The 21896-nt window shown below is 41.0% G+C and overlaps 1 pseudogene; it reads left to right on the top strand.

Moving 5' to 3' along the window:
* Nucleotides 1-14787: 14787 nt before the first annotated feature.
* On the top strand, nt 14788-16646 carry LOC125103060 (28S ribosomal protein S5, mitochondrial-like; annotated as a pseudogene).
* Nucleotides 16647-21896: the final 5250 nt, after the last annotated feature.

The raw sequence follows: 21896 nt of genomic DNA, 5'->3' as shown, positions 1-21896 counted from the left end.
TGATCTCTTACATGTCTAAGACCTATTCACCTTTTGGCCTATTCCTCTCCCACTCATCAGGATAGTACTCTGATCCAGCTACAAAATTCAAAGCCTAGCTAATCTCTGACATTAAATTAATAAATAATTCAGCAAAATGCTTCAGGCAGGTCTCCTAAGCACACCAAGCGGCTAACCAAAAATATAACCAAAAGATGATCTGAAATGCCTCTTATCTCCTTCTATTAAAGTTTATTTCCTTTATTGCTTATATTAGTTGGATTTTTCTCCCTTCCCTGGTGTAATGCTGAGTTCCTTCTATTACAGTACTATCATCACAAGTCTTCTCAACTTGCTTGCAAGTTATCAATTGTCCTATTGACTATGTATTAGAATCAGAGAGTATTAACCACCTTTCCTTGTGGTATCATGATAATTACCAAAGAGGATAAAATAGGTTCAGCAAAAAACAACTCTTCCGTAAAAAACACGGCTTGCTTTCCTAATCTGGAGGGGGAAAAAAAAGGAATAAGGTTTTGGAAAGATTATCATGTATTCTTTCCAGTGAGTCACTAAACCACTAAGTGTAATTTTCCTCTATGTAACTGTGGTAGAAAATGTCATCATCTAAACTATATCCCAACTATCTGAAGTGCTGACCAACAAGAATAAAGCTAGTAGACAGACTATTTGACAACGGCAGAGGAAAAGTTCTGAAACCCCTTATCAGCTTACACACATTCAACACATTTAGTTAATTATAATGAACACGACAACATTAAATACAAACCTAGGACAGACTAGGAGCTCTCGGGGATTTGGATAGCCAGAAGTAGGGAGACAAGTCAGAGTCCCAGAGAGTGAGCTGCAAAGAAAATCTCTAAGATGTAGTTGTTTCCTAGAAATCTCTATAAAGGGCGCCTGGGTGGCTCAGCAGGTTAAAGCCTCTGCCTTTGGCTCAAGTCATGATCTCAGGGTCCTGAGATAGAGCCCTGCATTGGCTCTCTGCTCTGCAGGGAGCCTGCTTCCCCCTATCTCTCTGCCTGCCTCTCTGCCTACTTGTGATCTCTATCTGTCAAATAAATAAATAAAATCTTTAAAAAAAAAAAAAAGAAATCTCTATACAACAGTGAGCAAGCAAGGCAGCACTTTATGGTTTATCATGGCAGAATGAGGTGAGGAGGTGGGGAAGAGAGGAAAAGAGATTCTACCCATGTTGACAGATCATTTTTGTTCAAGGTGACCTTGGTACAGAATGGTTTGGAGAGGCAGCAGAGAGATGCCTCAAACAGGCTCAGAAGAGCAGTATGAAAAAGAGATCTGAGGAGGGAAAATGACAGAAGACAAAAGGCACATGCCCAGAAGAAATCATCACACACACACTACAGACTTTGAGATCCAACTGGAGAGATTTTTTGCAGGAGGAGAAAGCTGGTGTCACAATAGCAGGGAGAGATGGGATACATATTTATATTTAAATTGTTCCAAAATATTCTGAAGCAGTTAACAATAGAAATAAGGACTGAAAACTCTTTAAGTGTTTAAGATGCAAGGAATGTCTTCTCTAACTCCACCCTATCCCCACAGTAGGACCACAAAACACATTTGTTGAATTAGTGAGTAATAAATAACATAAAAACAAAAAAATGGTACTAAATCCAAGATATAATTAATCAATAAATAACATAATGGGGCACCTGGCTGGCTCAGTCAGTTAAGCATCTGACTCTTGATTTCAGCTCAGATTGTGATCTGAGGTTGTGAGATAGGGCCCCGCACTGGGCTCCTTGCTGGGCATGGAGACTGCTAAAGATTCTTTCTCTCGGGACGCCTGGGTGGCTCAGTTGGTTGGACGACTGCCTTCGGCTCAGGTCATGATCCTGGAGTCCCGGGATCTAGTCCCGCATAGGGCTCCCAGCTCCACGGGGAGTCTGCTTCTCTCTCTGACCTTCTCCTAGCTCATGCTCTCTCTCACTCTCTCTCTCAAATAAATAAATAAAATCTTAAAAAAAAAAAAAAAGATTCTTTCTCTCCCTCTCCCTCCGCCCCTACCCGCCACCTCTTTCTACCTTCCAATCAATCAATCAACCAATCAATAAAAGCATAAAAGTAAAAAATAGTAAATAAAAAAATTGGAGAAATACAAAAAGAGTGAAACAATATTAAACGATGAAGCACTTGGCTAAGGAAAGCTGCAAGAATTGGCTAGAAACTGAACTTCCCAAAAATCAAAGTAAAAATCTTACAAAAATGAGCTTAATAGAGGCATAATTTCACAGAATAATGAATAGCTATTCATCAGTTCCCAAGCAGGCTTTGTCACATAGGTATTTATATAAGAGATTGAGTAGTATAATGGACACATTCTCAAAAGCCATTTACTGAAAGCTATTACAAAAAACTTCCTGGGGCGCCTGGGTGGCTCAGTGGGTTAAGCCTCTGCCTTCGGCTCAGGTCATGATCTCAGGGTCCTGGGACAGAGCCCCACATTGGGCTCTCTGCTTAACAGGGAGCCTGCTTCCCCCCCTCTCTCTGCCTGCCTCTCTGCCTACTCGTGATCTCTTTCTCTCTGTCAAATAAATAAATAAAATCTTAAAAAAAGAAAAAAACTTCCACATACGCTTTATTCCTTATACTAGACCTTTGTGAAAGCTGAGGATGGAAGGTGAAGTTTTTGGTTTTTAGGAGAATTTCAAATGAAGGGCAGGGTATGGAGATACACTATAGATAATGTAGCATTCTGATGATTTCTCCTAATACATAAATAAATTTGAAAGAAGCTTATAAGATGACTGCTTAACTTATCCCTACTATTCCTATCAAAGATCAATTACGCCACCCGGTTTCTGAGAAGAATTGATATAATAAGAACACCAGAAATGAGCAATTCCTGACGAGTAGACATTCTATAGTATCAATTGAAAGAATATCCTTATAACCAAGATGTTGCTCTCCTAGGGCCATTGCTAGGTCTCACTTAGAGTCTTGAATAGTTGTACGTCTAAAATGCTATAGGAGTGCCCATAAATGGGGTTCAAGTCTTTTCTCAGAGATAAGCTCTAATGCTGGCCAAATGTCCCAAAGTGTATATAACTATATACCACTCCATATATACAAATGAAATGGCAATGGCCTTGAAGATTTTGAAAATTACAGTTACCACCTTTACAACCATGTAACTTTGTCCTGCCAAACAAGGCAATTTGGAACAGTGTTGAATTCCAGTGTCTAACAGGATATTAATCACAGATGGACCCCTCATTAGCCAAGTAATATTATTTATTGCATAATATTTATATAATCCATCTTTATGTCAAAGCATTTGTCTAAAATGTTGATTTGGGCTTTTCAAATAATATTTAGATGTTCTTTCTGACAAGGCTGAGCTAATTCTTCACACTGCCACCACAATGTGAAAGGCAGTCCCTGTCATCAGCACAGGTAAAACCAAGAATCCTATTTGCAGGAAGTCACATGTCTAGCATCTAAAATTATTCAGGAACATACTTAAAAAGATGAAGCAAGATATAGCCTGTTTTGCTACATTTAAAATAAGAATTTTCTCTAGAAGAAGATTATCCCTGCCTGATTTGACTCTAGAACTATTTTTGCAATCAACACTCTCTAAAAAATCTGGAAAATCTTTGATATACATAGAGATCATATAAGTCAGTCCATAAACAATGTTTGTGTATATAATCAAAGCTCAATAAAAAGTTGTAGAAGTTATAAATATATATATATAATTATTCCTATTCAGGTAAAGCAGAACTCTAAAACTATAATCAATTATGGAACACTAAAGCCTAAACCCTGCCTATTTCTCAAGCAAGAAGATAAATTATAAAAACCAATGCCATCCTTGGGAAAAATTGCTGCAAAGAACTGAGAAGCTGTTCAGAATGCAGATGTACATGTAATGTTGGAGGTAGGTGATCAGTATTTGAAGCAAGACCAAATTTTATATTCACCCTGTGGAGACTGTATTGGAGAAAGGAATTAGAATAACTGATACCGCAAAAATTCAAATTCAGAATAAGAAAACAGTTTCAAGAGCTCTTACATAAAATGATCTTCTTTGACTATGTTGTTGGCTGTTTGTTAGCCAACTGGGGCTGAAAACTAGAATCACCTGTGGAGCTTCTCAAGCTATAATTACTTGGGCCCCATCTCTAAAAAGTACATCGGTCCCAAGTCACAGCTAAGTGAGCAAGGGCTCAACCACTTGGGAGCAAGAAATAAACACCTAGCATGTGTGAGCTTATATATTTGGAAATTTCTTGTTAAGCAACTAGTATTACTTACCCATACACATGGCTAGAGGAATATATGTTAGAAGAAAAATCAGGATACAATCTTGGGAACTGTCTGACCCCCAGGCTTCCATTCCATCCCTCATGAGTGTACCTTGGGCTATTTACCCATAACCCTGCCATCTAGAATGCATAAACTACTGAACACATTTTTCCCCTAGATGACCGGGATACAGAGCCATTGGCTGACACAGACAACTCCACACTTTGTCATATTCAATTCATTTTATACTTTTTACTTTGGCTCATTCTTGATAGTATATCTCATCAGACTGACAGAGCCACTTGAACATTTTGGCTCATCCTATTCTCAGCACACATTTGATTCTGCTTTAACATTGAAGAACAACCTTTCTGGTTACCTAGCATATAGTGTTCCCATGCCAGCAACTTCATTAGAAATCCCTGTAATTTGGGGCGCCTGGGTGGCTCAGTGGGTTAAAGCCTCTGCCTTCGGCTCCGGGTCATGATCCCAGGTTCCTGGGATGGAGCCCCACATCGGGCTCTCTGCTCAGCGGGGAGCCTGCTTCCTCCTCTATCTCTCTCTGCCTGCCTCTCTGCCTACTTGTGATCTCTGTCAAATAAATAAATAAAATCTTTAAAAAAAAAAAAAGAAAGAAAGAAAAAGAAATCCCTGTAATTTCTACTAGGAACCACATTATAAAATTGCAAGGAACAAATCTGATGATCACACACACACACACCCCTTTCTGATGGAGGATGTGCATAATTTGGAGGCAGATGAAAAAACGAAGATATATCACGCAAAAAGCAGCCATAGCAAATTGTAGTCCATTTCTTGGACTATAAGAGAATGGCTGACAAGAACAAAATGTTTTCTTTCATTCTCTCTGAGCTTCCTGAACCTCCCTATCACACCATTCTAATTCTTCATGCTACAGTTCCAAAGGGGGTCATCCTGCAGTGGGGGAGGCATATATTGGGATTAAAGAAAAGCAATCACTCCAGTGATCTAGAGTGTCAATATAACAATAATTAATAATACTGATCTCCCTGAGTCACTGGCTTCCTTATCTAATTCGGGGGGAAAAAATCATGAAGAAACCTAAGACCTTGAACGGAAGGTAACTTATCCTTTAAAATTTAGGTCACTTGCAGGCAGAGTATGTTAACTCCCCTGGGAAGAGGGGCAGGGAAGGCTTTTTATGTGAGAGTCAGTCTGTTTACTTCTTTGCCCTGCCAAATTTCAAGATAAAATTCTTTTTTGTGTGTGTGGTTTTTTGGGGTTTGTTTGTTTGTTTGTTTCCGGAAACATTTAAAGCTGACAGGATCAGAGAATATGCAGCTGCTTGCCTTTTGTAACTTAAAGTCAAATGTGTCTACAATTTCTGATTTGCTAACTCTGACAGGGTTTGACAAGCCTGGTGAATACCGCATACCTGACCAATTTCTTGGGGTGGGTAAATTTACAGATTTTTTTCAGTGAACGTGCCCAAGAGAAAGGGCTGGCAGGACAGTCAGCCAGCTCTTCAGGCTGAGAGCACACCAGAGTTGATGAGAATGAAATTGGATGTGCATGGGGCTAAACACTGGGCTCTGGGAATATTAAATGAAACTTGTAAAGGATTACATTCAAGTAAAAAAAAAAAAAATGGTTAGTGTGGCAGATAGGAGGGAAGTCCACCAAATGAGATTCTCAGTTGGAGGGGGAATGGAGTCTCAAGATGTTAGAACCCAAATGAACTGCACAAATGAATTCAAGCAGAAGAGAAGTTGAGACTGGGTAAAGATCATTAGTAGAAATGATTTCCTGCTAAAATGTGGAGTCTCAACATTATATACTTTGCTCTAAGGTGTCTCTAGCCTAACCAAAAAGGCTGTGCAATTTTTCTCCAGGTACACAAGGGAAGGTTGCAGCAGGACTTCTTTTACTAGTTGTGACAAGCTAAGGATTGTTTTTTCAATAAAAGCTGCATTTTCCTGGAGTGAGGGAGTAAATTCAGTTCCCAGATCTTTTTTTTTTTTTTAAGGAGTATATCACTTCTTTTTTTTTTTTTAAGATATTTTTTATTTATTTGACAGAGAGAGAGGTCACAAGTAGTCAGAGAGGCAGGCAGAGAGAGAGGAGGAAGCAGGCTCCCTGCTGAGAGGAGAGCCCGATGCGGGGCTCTATCCCAGAACCCCGGGATCATAACCTGAGCCGAAGGCAGAGGCTTTAACCCACTCAGTTCCCAGATCTTAAGGATCCCAGAACTGAGGTGCAAAACCCCAGGTGGGGATAACTCCAGGCGTAACCAATTAGTTTATGTTTATTAGTTCATGTTTTCCAAGATACTCCAATCCAGGGGAAAATGGGAGGGTGAGACAGCAAGAACCAGGGAGGGAAATAACCATCCAAACTTGCAATTTCTCCCCCTCCCCTAAGGCCAACCTGTGAGTACTGAGTCCCTCTCAAATTCTCCACCAACATTTCTGTGCAACCTAGGGGCATCAGCTCAGTATTTCATGGCACAGAATGGGGCATCCTCTCAGTGGCCCATGGCATCCTCCATTTCCTCTTTTCCTAATTTATGCTGGCTGTCCCAGAATCATGTTATTGGAGGCACCTCTGCTGCTCTGCTCACCATGGCAGTGCCACGACTGTCAGTGCCTCGACACCTATACGCTGTCCACCCCAGGTGCTGACAGTGTGAAGCTGCTCACCATGTATGTCACAGGAGTGCCATCTGCCATCCCAGCAGAGACTCCAACACTATCTGCCATCACGGTAAAAGCTACTGGCCTTGATGTAGCTGATATTGGATTTATAGTTCCTCTAGTTTTCACTCAACTTTAATCAGAACTCTCTTACCCCAGAGCTCAGCCCAGGAGGCTACATCAGATTACAATGACAACATTTGCCATTATCTGAGTCCCTCCTCCTTTAAAACACTACTCCACAGTCCTTTTAGCACAGCTGATGTCTCAATGATGATCTCTTTACTTGGGACTGAATTCCCCCCCCCAAAATTTACTTGGACTGAAAACCTCCAAAGAGGTTTTTCCTTCCCTATAGTGAATAAGGTAGACCTGTTCCTCCAGTTCTATAGATATGTCCCATCATGTCTGAATCCGAGGCACTTCTGGGTTACCATAATTCATTCACTTATTCATTCAACAACTACTATTGAGCACCTGTTTACCAGAGACTCTAGTTAATGCCAGGGATGCGATGGTGAGAAAGATCAATATAATCCATGGCTTCGTGAAGCTTTCACAGCACTCGGAAAGATAAAACAATAATAAATAAACTGGTATGAATGTTACATAATTGCAAGACAGCTGACTATATAAAAATATGAGGAAATTTTTGAACCTATGCTTTGAAGAGAGGAAAATCAATTTGCTCAAGTTTATCCTGGAAGTAGGTCAACATAATAAAGGTTCCAATGATTATGACCTTCTTAAGAAAGTTTTGGCAGAACATTCAAAACTACCTGGATGTTCTCCAGCACCAGTCTTAGGAAATTGAATTATAGATCCCTCCCTAGGTAAAGTTCCACAATGATTTCCTTCTCTGTCTGTGATACAGGGCACTCTGTATAACTGGCCACAGTCAGCAACCATGGATTTTGGAACACAAATTGCCCACAGAAGTTCTGAATTGTCTTGAAAATAAGGTAACAGCTTTGTTCCAATTCATTCAGAACCATCACTGAGGTCAGTCTTGCAGCTCCTTTGCAGAGTTAATTTGGCCAGCGGCTCCCCTAAATGTCCTGTGTAAAAAAAAGTCAAAATCAAAGGAATCTATATCTGCCTATGAAGCCACTGCAATTTTCCCTTTCACTGCCACCATCATTGCCATCCATATGGTTGCCCTCAGTTTTACTTCGGGGTTCTAGGGCAGACAGTCTCTGAGATGACAGGTGGAGCACAGAGGCTCAGGAAGAACGTCCAGCTGCAAGGCCAGAGATGGGGAGGCAGAGGAGGATCCTCCTCGCTTCCTGGCCAGGAATCGTAGAAATAATAATATGGATTTTTTAAAGGTTGGGGGAAAACACATCTAGTTCTTCTCAGACTCAACAATTCCAGCTGCCAGAAACGGTGAAACAGAGCAAAAAATAGTCCTGGCCACATTAGGACAGAGCGAGCCATTATCTCCACTGCCCAGGCCCAGGTGAGAGCACAGAATAATCTGTAGCCTGGCAAGCAGAGCTGCCACAGTACAGTGGCAAGCTGGTGAAGGACCCAGAACCCAGGCGTAAAGTGAGTGGTGACAACCTCAGGGATGGCAATGGTGGGAGCCATAAGATTAGAAATGCAGTCGAAGCCATATCAGTTGTATTAGTGGGCATGAAGGAAATATCAACAGGGGGAGCAGCAGCACCCAGGTCTAAGCAGCAGAGGAGCAGCCAAACAAAGGAGACAAATCACCTCCAGAGAGTGTGGGTGCATCCTTTCCTGATCATCTTGGAAACAGAAAGTACTAATGGAGAACTAGACTTCCAGTAATCTGGAGAGATGTGAGCTGATTTGGGGACTCTATTAAACCTTGGTGCAGGAGAAACACTTGTTAGACCTACATGGGTTAAAACAAGGATATCAGTCTCCAGTGACAGCAAGTCATTCTGGGATGGGTTCCTAAGAATGAATACACTCTCCAATATACATATTCCTTGAGGCAAGTGAGCTCATCCTATTTATGCCCTTTATACTTAACACCTCTCATTCCCCATCCATAAATAAAACTAATGGCAGTATGATTTTGTTGTTACAGAACCAACCACCTTGTCCTTCCATGTTCATTTGACCCCTTGAGTTGATGGTTCACCTGAGTTCCTGGTCTCCATTCCTGAATCCCACTTCTCTTCTCAGCAGTTACCTGAGCTATCTACCCAACTTGTGCCTTGGGTGTTCCTCCTTTCCCCTCTCCTGCCCCTGACATATTGTGCAAATACTGCCACTGCTCTGTCCAGTATAGCATCTGGAGTATGCATGCATCTGATTGTCCCTCTAGTCTCCCCAGGCCTTACTCCTCAGTTGGGATGGCTTCTTTCAGTCAAAAGGGTTTAATAGCTACTCAATATCAACAGCTCACCATCATACTCCCAGCACCTACTATCATGTGATGAGAAGTCAATTCCCTCCCTAAGAACAGAACCTCTTATCATAGCTTCTAAAAGTAAAGATCTCAACTGACAAGGAGATATCATGTCTTACTCCCCTTGACAAATATGTTACCCTTTTTTTTTTAAGATTTTATTTATTTATTTGACAGACAGAGATCACAAGTAGGCAGAGAGGCAGGCAGAGAGAGAGAGAGAAAGAGGAGGAAGCAGGCTCCCTGCTGAGCAGAGAGCCCGATGCGAGCCTCGATCCCAGGACCCTGGGATGATGACCTGAGCCGAAGGCAGAGGCTTTAACCCACTGAGCCACCCAGGTATACCCAATATGTTACCCTTTTTATAGATCCTAAATATCTTACTGGACAAATACTGTGAACTTTTTCCAATGTTATCATCAAATGCTTTCAAAGAGCCTTTTTGAAGCATGGTAGAACTATAAGATCCACTCTGCCCATCCCTGATGAGCATCTTGATGTATCAACTTCTTTACCCAAGGGTCATGAAGACAAGCTCTCCCCTGCTGACCATAAAGCAAATCTTGGAGGTGGTACTGACTACCAAATGTACCAAAGAAAGTCTTTCATTTTTGCATGTTAAGGAATTGGATGTGATGGGCCCCAGCCACTGGGTAGTGTACCCTCTCTTTCTTGCAGTGCAGGTGTATATAATGAGGGAAGCCTTATTTGTGAACTTTGTGGTTTTTATTCTCTACAACACATAGATATAAAAAGTACTCCAAAAAATTTTGATGAGTGAATGACAGTGATTCATGCTCTAAATTATGGCCCCTGGATAGTCATCCATCCATGAGTATTAGTACCATTGATTTTGCCTTAATGCATGAAAAAAAAATGGGTTTGTCTATAAGTCATTGGGCTACAAATATTCTGGGTCCTCAAATCAGAATAATGAAAAGATAGGGCAAGAGGATAAAACAAAAGCTAATATATGAGATCCTTACCTTTAAAAATAAAACAAACATTCCATTAAAACGCACTTTGTATGTGAGTTAAAAATTATGGGAAAGATTAGAAGAATGAAGGACATGGGAACAATTGAAATCATTTGAAGGAAGTAAAGTGTATTTTTCAAAAAGACTATAGGCAAGGGGAAATCTTCATAGGAAGAAACAAAGAAAACCAACATAAAAGTGGTCACCCAGAAAACTGCCACATTTTTCTCATGTTTCATTTCCAAGATGTCACTACCAAAAATGTTAATAGCTGAAAAGGCAATTAAACAATACATCTGGGCCATTGTGAGCACTGGCTAGAACCAACACAATAGTACATAGGTCATTGAAGTGCATGTAACGCATGAGTAAAGAAGAATACCACAGGCAGAAAAACATACAGGTGCAAAATATAAAGGACCCAAGGACATCTCTCCAAGGTACTGTGAGGGGAGAAAAAACTCATAAGCTATGCTGCAGATATAGGGGTGAAAGCAATGAACTGTGCATAGACAAGGATGTGATTTAAATTATGCTGGTGTCATGCTGGATAAACCAATAAAGGAGCTTAATCGTTGCTACAAAAGCCCAAGGTTAATAGCGACAAACTCCCCCAACAGTTGCACAGCAATAGTATGAAAAAAGATGACTTTGGACAGAAGCTGTATAATGGCTACTCTCTGCACCTGGAAAAGTTCAATAGAACTGTGTGAAAGAAATCAGATACGAATCTGTCCAAAAGAGAGGGGAAAAGACTCTTAGACAGACAGATGGTATTTTTAAAATTATAATGAAACCAGCTTCAGGGAAAATCTTTGACAGGGAAGTGAGGCGAGAAAATAAGCATCCATTAGCATAATGGGTCCCAGAGTCCAGGTACTACTTGATACGAGCAGAATGTACAGTAGATTTAAAGGGAGCCACTAATGTAGCCCCAATCTACCAAAAAGTCTAGTCTCTCAGAGTTGCCAAGGAAAAAATAAGAGAGTTTTTATTAATTTCCTGCTTCCAAGTGACCTATTCAAGAGTGGAAATTCCCCTGGAAAACTTAGAACCAGGAAAGCAATGTCGACAGGCTAAGAGAACTCACCTTCTACCTGGTCCTCAACTTAGTAGGACGCATTGGCCCAGACAGACCCAGGTTGGAAAAAAGAAAAAAGGTGCACCAAATCTGCCACTGACTCTCAAACCACAGTCTCCGTAAGAGCAAAATAATGTCTGGTATTTATGTTACAACCACCAAGAAATGCAAAGATACAGCAGAGACTAAGAAATAGGCAATGGCCCTGTTTGAGTCTTAAGTATTTTTTCATAATATTGTATAAACTATAGAACTCACATTAAGCATATCCCTCTCTTAAAGCAACTTTCCACCCTCTGCACCTATTGTGTGTGTGTGAAAGAGAGACAAAGAGACAGAGAAGTTCCGAGAGAGAAAAAGAGAAAAGCAGCACAGTGAATGAAGGAATGGTATAAGGAGAGAGAGATCCTGAAGGTGTAACCTTTACTCAAGGTTGTATGATTTCCTTTACATTCCAAATCAGCCAGTACCAATTACCTGGTCTAGAAGAAACCTGGTTAATAGGGGTCTGACCTGGGGTGGTAGGTGTAAGGAGATATGGTCAACCCAATTAGCTGAGAAGCACAGAGCAAAGGGAGCCTCTATGTAAATACTGGTCTTCCAATAACATTCTAATGTTTCCTATTGTAGTAACTGTAGAGACCCAAGTTTGAAAGATATTTCTTCCTTCTCAGTTCACTGCGACTTCAATTTCCACTTAACTTCCACATGACTAATAAATATTAAAAGCCAATCATTTAAACTCAAAATGGATAAAAGATCTCAACATGAGGCAGGAATCTATCAAAACCCTAGAGGAGAACATAGGCAGTAACCTCTTCGACACTGGCCACAGCAAATTCTTTCAAGACATGTCTCCACCGGCTAAGGAAACAAAAGCAAAAATGAACTTCTGGGACTTCATCAAGATCAAAAGCTTCTGCACAGCAAAAGAAACAGTCAACAAAACAAAGAGACAACCCATGGAATGGGGGAAGATATTCGCAAATGACACTAAAAAGGGCTGATATCCAAGATCTATAGAGAATTCTTCAAACTCAACATTCAAGAAACAGATAATCACATCAAAAAATGGGCAGAAAAAAAAAATGGGCAGAAGACATGAGCAGATAATTCTCTAAAGAAGACATACAAATGGCTAACAGACACATGAAAAAAGGTTCATCGTTAGCCATCAGGGAGATTCAAATCAAAACCACATTGAGATACCAACTTACACCAGTTAGAATGGCCAAAATCAACAAGACAGTAAACAACATGTGTTGGAGAGGATGTGGAGAAAAGGGAACCCTCTTACACTGTTGGTGGATATGCAAGTTGATGCAGCCACTTTGTAAAACAGTGTGGAGATTCCTTAAGAAATTAAAAATAGAGCTATTCTATGACCCTGCAATTGCACTACTGGGTTTTTACCCCAAAGATACAGATGTAGTGAAAAGAAGGACCATCTGTATCCCAATGCTCATAGCAGCAATGGCCACAGTTGCCAAACTGTGGAAAGAGCCAAGACGCCCTTCAACAGACGAATGAATAAAGAAGATATGGTACATATATACAATGAAATATTATGCCTCCATCAGAAAGGATGAATGCCCAACTTTTGTATCAACATGGACGGGACTAGAGGAGATTATGCTCAGTGAAATAAGTCAAGCAGAGAGAGTCAATTATCATATGATTTCACTTACTTGTGGAGAATAAGGAATAACATGGAGGAAATTGAGAGAAGGAAAGGAAAAGTGAACTGGGGGAAATCAGGGGCGGGGGCTGTGGGAGATGAACCATGCGAGACTGTCTGAGAAACAAACTGAAGGTTTTGGAGGGGAGAAGGATGGGGAGTTGTGTGAGCCTGGTGGTGGTTATTAAGGAGGGCATGTATTGCATGGAGCACTGGGTGTGGTACATAAACAATGAATCTTGGAACACTGAAAAAATAAATTTTTTTTAAAAAGACAATCATTTTCGACAAACCCTTTCTTCCAGATCTACCCTTGCTTCCTCTCCCTGCTTCTTCACACCATATAGTTCTTTCTACAGTTCTTTCATCTTTTTATTCCACTCTCTTTGTGCTTATTATTTTTTTCTAATCTTCCTTTTCCCCCTCTCCACCTTTCTATCTTCCCCACTTTGAGCTCCCTTTGCCATGTTCTTCATCCCCTCCTACCTTAGCCTCCTCCTTTCTCCCTTCCTTCCAACCACCATAATTGTTCTCTGAAACTGCTGATATCTGGATTCAAAGTTGTTGTTGTTGTTGTTGTTGTTGTTGTTGTTGTTGTTGTTTTTAAGATTTTATTTATTTATTTGAGAGAGAGAGAGCATGAGCAGTGGGGAGGAGCAGAGGGACGGGGAGGAGGGGAGGGAGAGGGAGAAGCAGGCTCCCAGGCTGAGCAGGGGGCCCAGTGAGGCAGGGGAGTGGAGGGGGTGGATCCCAGGACCCCAGGATCATGACCTGTACTGAAAGCAGACACTTAACCAACACAGCCACCCAAGTGACCCACAAAGTTTCTGAATACAGTAAACCTCTGTGGTTCATTATAATGGGGGGGGGGGGGGCTGAAAAAGAAAAAAAGGTCATTTAACTTAATGGAAATTTTGAGGAAGAAAACTTTTATGAAGAAACTGGGTTTCAAAACATTCCAGGGCAAAGCAAGGAAACCACTGTCAGGGGAAGGCAAGCTGTGAAAGCACTTTAACTGATAACATATTTATAATTAGTGTATCCATTGTCTGAATGCAAATGTTTCAGCTGAAGGCTATCACTCTCAATCAGCATAACATTTCCCTTGTGTAATCTATTAATTTACTTAGCAACCCTTTTTTCATAGATGCACGTTAAACAAGGATTCCGACTAACAAAACTTTATGTCCCAGCAGATGGCCCATAGAAACAGCCTTGCTGGTCTAATCAAAACAAATTTTGCACAACAAACACTTGCTCTGTTGAATGGCCTTGTCACAATCACACTCTATGTCAGAGTCATTCTCCATAAAGGAAAAAAATTTTAATTGGTAATATCTACTGTTCGCATTGTAAGTAGGCAGAGCTGGCCTGCCATATAAAAATGAAAATAGTCTGTCAGCTAGGTCCCTCTCACTCCTTCTCTTATCCTCCCTTCTATCCCACTTGGGTCCCTTATCCCATGAGCAAGTGATCTATTTCCCTGCCTTCCATGGAAGTGCTTTTTTCTTCCAAAGATCAGTCCCCATCCCCTGGAAAATTCATCCATTAATAAAGCTATTTAAAGGAAAACTATTGCAAGTCAAGAATGCTTTTAATATTTTACCAATCAACCCTGCTGTCTGTAAAACTTAACTTACTTTAAAAAAAATGCCTGCTGAATTTTTAAAGTATTTTATATCCTGAGGTGTTCTCAAGGCTCCACCGTGCCAGCAGTCACATATGGTCCAGGCAGCTTTACCTAAACACCTTTCCAACAGTTTCCATTTTGGCACTGAAGACAGTTCTCAACAATGGCCCTTTGTTGTCTCCAGGAACCAGGAACAACCATCATTTCACTAGCTTGACCTGTGTGCTACAAACATAGTGCTGAATTTCTTCTCCCAGTAGTTTGATGGGTCGACAGTATAGATCCTATAGTTTCTTCACTAAATTGAGAGCAGAGGAGCTTTGGAAAGGCACTTTAACAGAGTCTGGAACAGAAGCAAGAAAAGGAAGAGGCAAAAGAACTAAGAAAAAGAGAAAAAAGGATGTGAACCGGGCTCAGATCATTGGTGAAAAGAGTCATGGCTTCCTATGGCCTGGTCTGAATGTTCCTCCTAGACAGGATGCTGTGCAGATCATTGCCCAAAGAAGCAAGGAAGAGCAGAAGATGGTAGAGGCTGATCTGGTCCAGCAGAGGGAAGAATGGGACCAGAAGAAGAGGAAGCTTAAATGGGAGGAGGATGGAGCAGAAACACATGGGGAGGTTTCAGTCTTGGCCCCCCTGATTCTAGTCTCAGTGGAGAAACATATGCTGCTTTTGATACCAGGATACTTGAGGTAAGAAATGTTTTCAATATGACAGCAAAAGGGGTGCCTGGGTGGCTCAGTGGGTTAAGCCTCTGCCTTTGGCTCAGGTCATGATCTCAGGGTCCTGGGATCAAGCCCCACAGCAGGCTCTCTGCTCGGTGGGGACCCTGCTCTCACCCGCCTCTCTGCCTGCCTCTCTGCCTACTTGTGTCCTCTCTCTCTCTGTCAAATAAATAAATAAAATCTTAAAAATATATATGACAGCAGAAGAGGGAAGAAAGGAATCAGCCCATGTCCTGGTCGCTGTGGGGAACAGCAGAGGAGCTGCAGGTTTTTCCATTAGGAAAGCCCCTGATCGGATGGATGCTTTCAGAAAAGAGAAGAACAGAGCAGTTCATTGTTTGCATTATGCAGAACTATATGAAGACCATATGATATTCCACAATATTTCTTTAAGATTTAAAAGGACCCATATCAAGATGAAGAAACAACCCAGAGGCTATGGTCTCGGCTGCCATTGGGCCATCATCACCACCTGCCAACTCACTGGCATCAAAGACATGTATGCCAAGGTCTCTGGGTCGGTCAACATGCTCAGCCTCACACAGGGCGTCTTCCATGGGCTCTTCTACCAGGAAACCCATCAACAGCTGGCTGATAAGAAGTCTCCATGTTGTTAGGGCGCCTGGGTGGCTCAGTGGGTTAAGCCGCTGCCTTCGGCTCAGGTCATGATCTCAGGGTCCTGGGATCGAGTCCCGCATCGGGTTCTCTGCTCAGGGGAGAGCCTGCTTCCTCCTCTCTCTCTCTCTCTCTCTGCCTGCCTCTCTGCCTACTTGTGATCTCTCTCTGTGAAATAAATAAATAAAATCTTTATAAAAAAAAAAAAAAAAAGAAGTCTCCATGTTGGGGCGCCTGGGTGGCTCAGTGGGTTAAAGCCTCTGCCTTCGGCTCAGGTCATGATCTCAGGGTCTTGGGATCAAGTCCCTCTTCGGGCTCTCTGCTCAGCAGGGAGCCTGCTTCCCCCTCTCCCTCTGCCTGCCTCTCTGCCTACATGTGATCTCTGTCTGTCAAAGAAAGAAAGAAAGAAAGAAGTCTCCATGTTGTAGAATTCCAGAAGGAATGGGGCCCTCCAAGCATTATGGTGACCTCCCCCTAGGGAGCCTTAATAAAGGATCCAGAGCTAGAAGATGTGCTTCTAGTCATCAAAATGGACTAGGAAGGAGTGCAGGCCACACAGGGAATGAAGCACTCAGTGTGGTCCAGTGTAAAGAGAGCCACCACCTGAGCCTCCCTCTGGCATTATACAACTACAGTACCATCCAGCACCCCAAGGAGACTCAACCCTTCATTAAGGGTCATTAAAAAGTGACTCTGGGGTGCCTGGGTGGCTCAGTGGGTTAAAGCCTCTGCCTTCAGCTCAGGTCATGATCTCAGGGTCCTGGGATCGAGCCCCACATGGGGCTCTCTGCTCAGCAGGGAGCCTGCTTCCCTCTCCCTCTCTCTGCCTGCCTCTCTGCCTACTTGTGATCTCTCTCTCTCTCTCTGTCAAATAAATAAAATCTTTAAAAAAAAAAAGTGACCCTTTTAATGTCACTTTCTTTTTAAAGGAAAGAACAACCTTCTTTATTAACAAATAATAAATAACTATAGCTTTAAAAAAAAAGATTTTATATCCTCTTCTGTTCGAAGAAATATAGCTTTGAATTTGTTCAACATGAGGTCTCAAACAGCTTGCATTGTCAATAACCCTTTCTATGAAATCTACTCTTTACCCACAACCCAGCCTGGACCCCCTTTCCAGAGATTGCATACTCATAGCTTTCTTTCTAGCTATGAAAGGTGAGAAGCTTTCTTTAGCACTGTTGGTTACTACATAACCCATAGACTCCCTTGGTCACTGTAGATTGGGCCAGGACCTTACCCAAAATGAGCCAGTCAATTCTCTTTCCAGAGAAACTGGAAAGAAAATTGAGACATTCCAGTTATCTGGAAACTAAAGGCCTAAATGTGTCTGTACACAATGAGTTCTGGCATGATGATGACATGCCCTCATGGCAAACTGGCCTAAAATAAGTTGACCATTTTTAACTATTGGGTTCTTCCACTGAAGGCAGAGGCAATGCTATTTTAGCCTTGGGACTGAGCTACACTTCTCACTTCTCACCACAGCTGGACAATAGAACACAGGAACAGAGCCAAACTAAGTCCTAAGACAAGAAATACCCCTCTGGAAATATAATCTTACACTTGCTCATAGAAAGAGTCACATACACAGTATTTTTAGTCAGTCCCTATATTTTGAACATCACACATTTCACTAATTCAAAGTCATTTCTAATGCCCTTTTTGCTGATTTTAAAACTGTCTAGAGCTAAGCTGAGGTAAATATGTCTGCAACTTGTAGGAGCTGTCTTTCGAGTATGGATTTCTGGTTAAGTTCTTTCAAATGTTGACTAGTGTATGTTGTCAATTTCTTGGGAGGAGTGTCTGGCTGGGTACTTCAAAATTCAGTTACTGGCCCCTCAAGTAAGCATCAAATATGAATAGATAGATGTATAAATACACATAATGCATACATATATGCATGTGTACATCTTTATATATACAAACATATGTGTAGATATAGATATAACTAGACATATACACATACTATCTTCACTGAAGTGTTTTTAAATAGATATAGACATTGTAACAGTTGTGTGTTAGCAGAGCCTAAGTACCCAGTCTGCAGAGAGGAAGATGAAACTGATGTCGACAGGAAGCAGAGGGAATTACCTGAGGACTCGGGGGAAGAATTCTTAAGACTGCTATCTTCATTTTCAGTAATTTCTCTCTCTCTGGTTTCAATCCTTTGTGAGACCTACCTTTGGGCTTACACAAGATGTCCCTATGTCATCGTATCAAGTTTCCCCATTTCCATACACTAATTTGAGCACATTCTGTTACTCACTACCAAACAATTCTAGACTAAGAAATTAATACTATTCTTACAGAATTAATATAACTATAGACAGAAAATTGATATATTAGCCTCCCAGCCTCATTATAGGTAAAGGTATTTTTCCATGAGGCCTATTAAAATACTAAAGTAGTTCAAGAACTGTATTTGCCATCTTCACAGACTCCGTCCCCCAGTTGAGAACCACTAAGCAGTGGTGTGAATGTTCAAGTGATGTTCTCTAATTTCTAAGCATATGTGTATTTTTTTTAAGATTTTTATTTATTTATTTGACAGAGAGAGATCACAAGCAGGCAGAGAGGCAGGCAGAGAGAGAGGAAGGGAAACAAGCTCCCTGCTGAGCAGAGAGCCCGATGCGGGGCTCGATCCCAGGACCCCGGGATCGTGACCTGAGCCAAAGGCAGAGGCTTAAACCACTGAGCCACCCAGGTGACCTGCATATGTGTATTTTAAAACAGGATACTTTTTAAACTCAACCAACCTTTGCTGAGTCCATGATATATTCAAAGCACTTTCTTAAATGCTAGAGGACATTTAACCGTAGAAGACATCTTCTTAACTACAGGGCTAGGCTTCTAAGCATTCAAATGAAGCAAATGAAGAGATAGGAAAGCACACAGATGACTACAATAAAAGGTCAATAATGGTAGTAAATGTCATGAAAAATATAAATTATGAAGGGGTCTGAAGGCAAAGGATAGTTTACTAAGCTCAATAAGAGTTCACAAAGTTCTCAAAGTACTGGGTAGATACTGAAAGACTAGTGTGGTCTGCATAGGCAGAGATGTAAGAAAGAGAAGGGAAGGCCTACCAGGCAGGAGAAACTGCATGAAGTACAGAGCCTGCAAGTCAGAGGATTTGTTCTAGAAACAGTAGGAGTGTGCTAGGAGTGTGCTTCTGCTGTAGTAGAAAGTACCTGAAGATACACTGTGTGAGAAAGACTGGAAAGATAACGTTTGGACAGATTGAAAGCCCTGAGTCACACACACGTTTTAAAAATTTGTTCTGTTGTCCATGGGGAGGGGGGAAGAGAGAGGGAGTCAGAGCAGTAAAGTGGCATGATAAATTTTGTGTTTGAAAAAAGTACTTCTAGTGAGAGAATGTAAAAATCATGGAAGACAGGAAATAGAGCTGGGAAGCCGATTAGGAAGGTATTTAAGTCCTCTAGGTGCGAGAGTTAATAAGATGCTATTCTAGGGCAGTTGCCATGAGAAAAGAACTGAAGGGATAAAACTGATAATCACTCTAAAGGTAAAGTTGACAGGCTAAGATGACAAATAATATAGGAAAGCTTGAAGGTCTACAAAAAATGACTTAAATCTTAACCGTGAAGATTTGGTTTGCTCTTCCTTAAAAAAGGAGTTGTGGGGCACGTGGGTGGCTCAGGCAGTTGAGCATCCAACTCTTGGTTTTGACTCAGGTCATGGTCTCAGGGTTGTGGTACTGAGCCTCCCATTGGGCTCCATGCTCAGGAGGAAGCCTGCTTCTCTCCTTCTCCCTCTGCCCTCCCTACCCCCATACCCGCTTGCTTTCACTCTCTCTCTCTCAAAATAAATAAATAAATCTTTAAAATAAGTAAATAAATCATTAAATAAATAAATAAAATAAAAAGTTGTTATTTTCTCCATAACAGTTTGTGAGGATGAAAGGTATGATGCATGTAAAATGAATACCTAATAAAAAGGGATTTATAAAGACCAGAAAGAAAAAAAATTTTCTAAAAGCAAGGTAGAGAGTCATATTTTTTTTATAGGAAGTAACTTAGAGCCACAGCCTTTGATTGCATGGAGAAGACTCTTCTAAGTAAGACCAACCCTAGGTCAGTGCCACACCACGCATAAGCTCCCCACAGGTTTCAATATAGTTATAGAGCATTCAGAGATACGTCAAAGCCTAAGATTACTACTCATTATTAACATCAAATAGCAAAAGGTTTACTGGCAATAAAAAAAAAAAAGAAAGCCAACATTGAGAAGCAGGAAGTTAACTAAAAATGACATCAAAGTAGCTGACTTGGTAGATAAAGTACTAAGAAACAAGTCCACCTCAGCCATATGAAGACTGAGTGATGGAGTGATGTTCAAACCAACCAATGGCGCTGTTCTAAAACTAACTCCGTAATAACTAGGGAGTAACATCTGATATGGCTGGTTCGTGACCAGCTCAGTGAAAATCTTGGCCAAGGGTGGAATTTTAGAGCTGCTCTTAACAAATTTCATGAGATAACTACACCCTAATGTCCACCTCAGTCATTTCATGAATGTAATACATTGATGGCTCTCTTTTGTATCTAAAAGGTTATTGTTAATATACCATCTTTGGAGGAATCGAGAACCCCTATCATTCCTTTCTTATTCTGTGGCTTAGAAGTGGAAACCCAATGACATGGCCAAATGTCAAAATCTTCCGTTTGCACTGTATCATACTGCAACCAGAGCTGACCAAGGTATTAAGCAGATTTGCTGACCTAGGAATGGATCACTAGAAAACACAAGGAAAATGAAGGGAATAAACCTTCTGAAGTTCATCCTTTATGCCAATCTATGTAATAGCTATAGCTATAGCAATCCCACTGATAAAATTGTATAATTAAAGTCTGAGCTTTGAAACATTGGCCAGGTGTAGACAGAAGCAGACAGGGGCATTTGACTCAAACTTGTGAAGGACACTGCAGAGGATCCAGGGGCAAACCAGAGAAGACTCCCAATAAGACCAGGACAAAGATGATTCCTGGAGCTGTTCCTACATAACAGTTCTGCCAACTCCTGGTTCAGGAGAGATTAGAGTAAATATTTCCATATTTAAGTTAACACGTTGATATGATGTATTTATAATGAGAGTTCTATCAATTTATTTAAAATTTTCTGTTAAGAAACACCCCCTTCTATTCTAGTCCCAGTCAGATTTTGTCAAGATGGATATTTGAACCAGAAGTATCCTAATTAACATTTGTAGTTAAAATTCTGTGGTCAGAATTTTGGGTGGCTCAGTGGGTTAAAGCCTCTGCCTTCGGCTCAGGTCCTGATCCCAGGGTCCTGGGATAGAGCCCCACTGAGCTCTCTGCTCAGCGGGGAGCCTGCTTCCTCTTCCTCTCTCTCTCTCTGCCTGCCTCTCTGCCTACTTGTGATCTCTGTCAAATAAGTAAATAAAATCTTAAAAAAAAAAAAATTCTGTGGTCCTGGGTAAACAAATTCAGCAATTCCCACATGGAATTCCTCATTGGTTCTAGCTAGTTTTGCAATGAGCTTCTTTGCCAAAAGCATTTTCTCTGCAAGATTTTCATGCAAACATTTTCTCTGCATAACTAATTGGCTGTAAAGCAATTCTGCCATTAAAAAAAAATAACTGGTTGACCGATTGGTTTGACAGTTTGTTAGTTTCAACAACTGGTTGACAGTTTGGTTACATTTCTCCAATGAAGCAATACTCTCATTTTTATATTATATAACTCTTACTACTCATAATATCTATACAGTGATGTAGTTTTAAACCCACATTTCACATAGAACTTTTGAGCATCTATCAACGGACATATGATATGACAATACTCCAAGAACACACACCAGCATAAAAGGC

This window comes from Lutra lutra, chromosome 6 (assembly GCF_902655055.1).
Source record: "Lutra lutra chromosome 6, mLutLut1.2, whole genome shotgun sequence".
NCBI classification, from domain to species: Eukaryota; Metazoa; Chordata; class Mammalia; order Carnivora; family Mustelidae; genus Lutra; species Lutra lutra.
This window is presented reverse-complemented; position numbering and strand designations above follow the sequence as displayed.